Below are 4,180 nucleotides of genomic sequence, written 5' to 3' on the forward strand. Positions count from 1 at the left end.
AAGATTTAACCCTTTGTGCTTTACTGGCACGTGACAGGATCCACTGGCCGACGTATGCGCAGCAGCAGCTGCAGGGGAGGAAAAGGAGGACCTCTCCATCGTGCTTCCTCATCCGGCCGGGCATATACAAGCACTACACCCCCTGTCCTCCTCCTCCTCCACCACCTTCTCCTCCGCCTCTCTGACCCCCCGACCCTCATCTCGTCCAACCACGGGCCTCTCTCTGGAAGCTCATGTGTAGTAGCAACTGGAGGGGGTTCAAGCTGAGCGTTCCAACGCTCGACCCGCCGCACTCAGACTCAGCCACTACAGCACAGCGGGCGGGCGCGGGAACAGGGGGCGCTTTCCGGGGCCCCGCCCCGCCACGCCAAGCCACACCTCACTCGGCTGCTGCACACACATCCCTGCGAAAAGGATCATGCAGAACGGGGCAGCGGGGCGGGGTGTTGCGGGGCGGGGCGGGGCGGGGCGTGGCGCGGCGTGGCGTGGCGCGGCGTGGCATACGCAGCTAGTAGGTGGGATGTGACAGCCAGGCGAACAAAACTCCAGGGACCCACGGGTGGCGCGGCGTGGCGCGCGAGCTGAGCGAGGCGCGGAGCGCGGTGCGCCGCGACGGTCTCGGCGCCACACCCGTTAAAGCGACTAGAAAGTTTCCCATCCCCGTCGTAGAGTACTACATCCCACTAGGGGAGGCATCTTCTTCGCCCTTAGCCTGGCCGGGGCCGGGGCCAGGTGTAGTTGGGCGGGGCGGGCGAGGCACAACGATTAGCACAGGGTGCCACGGAGGGGCGCGCGGTTGCCGCGGCGCGTGAAAATACGGAGAGTTGAAGGTGGGTCACGGGAGGGGGTGGGGGCACAAGGTCGACAGGCGCCGCTGAGGTGTGGGGGGAGGGGAGTGTGTGAGGTCGAAGAGGTCCTGTCGGGGCCGCAGCAAGTTGAGGAGGGGCCGAATGGAAGGGCTCTAAGGCTGGAGGGGCATTTGGGACCGTGTCGAAGGTGGGGGTGGGGGGGGGGGAGGCAGCGTGCAGACGGTTGCCTATCTCGAAAACGGCTCCGGACCGCGGCCCCAGTCCATGGGCAATCAGTACCGTCGGGGAGTGGGTGCGGTCGTGGGGGCCGCCCTATCTGCGTGCTCGTGCTGTGTGTGTGTGTGTGTGTGTGTGTGTGTGTGCGCGCGCGCGCGCGCATGTGTGGAGGCTGCTATCAGTGCCCGGGTGGCGAGAGACGTGCCTGGACGGCAAGGTGGGCGGGGGAGCTGGAGAGCGGGGCGCTGTGTGGCGTCGGGGCGAAGAGCTGCCTTGGTGACTCGAGCCACTCGGGCAATGACGGCTCGCTGGTCCATCGCGGTCCCCACATCCACGAGTGCCCACGGCATTATGGGTGCCGATGGTAGTGGACTGTGATACAGGGGGAGGGGCGGAGGAGAGGCCTCCGGGGCAGAGAGGTGGGGTGGGGGAGGCCCCTGGCATATCGCGGTACGGCAACCAAACAGCGAGCCCACTGCCTCTCTCCCTGCCCGCCAGCGGGCTGCAGCCCGATGTGCCCCGTATGCCGCCGATGCCGCCCCGCCCAGCACACCCGCGCTGCTGCCCGCCCGCGGCCTGGGGGGTGGGGAGCAAGGAGGGACGCACCCTCATCTGGTCGAGGACCTCGGCGGCCCGGTCCGGTCCGTTCCCCGCCCCGGGGCGCCTGCACGCACCGATGGCCATGACCCCCGCTCGCCGCGCCCCCGCGCCTGAACCATCAGCCCGGTGCGATGCGCGTCGCGCGTCTCGAGTACCGGAGCCGACCTGAGCCCGCCGAGACCATGCAAACCGGAACCCACCATCAGAGAGCGGAGCTGCGGAGCTGTGTGGCCGGAGTGCAGGTGTCTGGTGGAGTGAGACCCGAGTCAGAAAATGCACGTTACTCTAGGAGTAACCTAATGCGCGTTTCCTGGCAAAGACCGGGTTTCGACAAAGTTAAGTCCGGGTTTAGCGGTGCTGACGATAACGCCTTACAACTCGACCCAGAAGCAAGGCGGCCGCACGCCTGCGTGCTGCGTGCGGTGAAGTCTAACTACGGAGGCTATAGCGGGGCGAAAGAGGACCAGGACCAGGGAGGGAGAATGAGAGAGAGAGGCCGCATTATTCGACCCAGTCAGAAACACCTTTTTTTTAGGGTTTATTTCCCCCTTCTGCCCGTTTTCCAGCTTTGCATTATTTTTTGAAGCGTGGCGGGACAGGGCGCCGCTGCCGGAGGCCACGCCGGCCTCGCTGACCGCCAACAACAACAAACTCGCGGCCCGGCCAGGCGAAGGGAAAAGGGGGGGGGGAGGGGGCGAGCGGGCAGTGGGAGCGGGTCAGGGGGGAGGGGGAGTGGTTCGACGGCCGCGCCCGCGCCGGCGACAGTTCGCGCCACTCGCGGTCGCGGCCGCCGCGTCGCGCGCGCGAACAGCTGCTTGGGATTCGCGCACGCGACACGAGCGCTGCAAGCTGCTGGCAGGTGCTTCCTGGAGCGCACACGCGCACAGAGCCGGACGGACGGACGGACGGACGGACCGACGGACGCTGCTGACCGCTCCTGACTGACAGTTCATTACTAGTCGCTGCAGGCGACAACCACGACAGCCCGCAGCGCCCGCGAAGCACACAGGCAGCCACGCCGCGCCACGCCACGCCGCGCCGCGCTGGTACTGGTGCGGAGTACTCAGTAAGTAGTGGGCACCACACTGCATGAAGGTCGATTAAATCAATCCGCTGGCCCCGGGGGGGCATGTTGACTGCCTGCAGTGTACTGTCGAGAAAAGGCAAAACGCTTGAATACTAGAGGGTAGCGTAAAAAAAGGATTTGAGATATTGAAATGGCGGGTATGCGGAAAAGTTGTCTTTTTAGAAGTAGAATCCAGTGCAATTTTTTATTTTGAGATCGGACAATATTTTCCGATCGCGCAACGAGTTCAAAGTTATGCACTAGCTCTTATGGGAAAAATCGTCCAAAACCATGAAAAAATGAAAATCGCAAATTTGGGCTTTGTATGTGATGTTTTTTAAAAATCTGGTTTCAGAAATGCAATCTACGTCATAAGAGGCATCCACTAATGTGTCACACTTGATATTATAGTGAGCGGTTCAGTGCCGGCCAGGTATCAATTTAAGCCCAAATTGCATCAAATTGCACCAAAGTCATCAAATTATGCAGCCTACACCGCCTAAACCATGGGTTGCAATATCAAGTGTGATACATCACCGGATGCCTTTTTTGGCGTAGATTGCATTTCTGAAAACAGATTTGCAAAAAACATCACGTACAAAGTCTAAATTTTTGATTTTCATTTTTTCATGGTTTTTGACGATTTTCCCCATAAGAGCTAATGCATAACTTGGAGCTCGTTGCGCGATCGGAAAATATTGTCCGATCTCAAAATAAAAAATTGCACTGGATTCTACATCTAAAAAGACAACTTTTCCGCATACCCGCCATTTCAATATCTCAAATCCTTTTTTTACGCTACCCTCTATTGAATACGTCAAACAACGTGAGACAGTCTATCGTCTAAAAGTTATCGCTTTGCAAACGCCGTGTTCGCTTGAATTGGCTTGAATTTCTGTTGGTTCAAATAATACAGGGCGACGCACAGCCACTTTACTTTCTGAATATATTTTGTAGTCATAACTGCACGGCATCCAGGCGTCCTTGAGCTCGAGCCACCCAACCACATCAGTATTTTTGAGGATCCGGTTCCTCCGAACTCCCCTGCAAAGTTGGCTAAAACGGCAAACTCCAGATAAAAAATAGAAATTAACTGAATTTTCCAGGCACAGGACATAACTTTCAAAAAATACCTCACTATGAACATGACATGTTCCAGGACGAGGGTTAGATTTTCTACTAAACCTCTCGAATGCGGCAAGTTGGCTGACGTGGGTCCGCGATGACTGCCCGAAACGGACGGTCCACCCTAACTGATTCAGAGACACGTGCGGCGGCCGGGCCGGCGGCCGGTGCTTGCCGCTCGGTACTTCCCCCGGCTGGCTATCTGCAGTCGGCTGCTCGGCACGGCAGGCGAGACGGCACGGCACGGCGCAAAACTGGTCGCGTACGTCGGCGTACGCAAGCGAAGCGTCTAAAAACGATATAACAAAAATGATTCACCCTCGCGGGCACTATCAGGAGGCGTCCCTCCCCTCCCCCTCCCTCC

This window comes from Frankliniella occidentalis, unplaced genomic scaffold (assembly GCF_000697945.3).
Source record: "Frankliniella occidentalis isolate FOCC.00 unplaced genomic scaffold, Focc_3.1 Scaffold230, whole genome shotgun sequence".
NCBI classification, from domain to species: domain Eukaryota; kingdom Metazoa; phylum Arthropoda; class Insecta; order Thysanoptera; family Thripidae; genus Frankliniella; species Frankliniella occidentalis.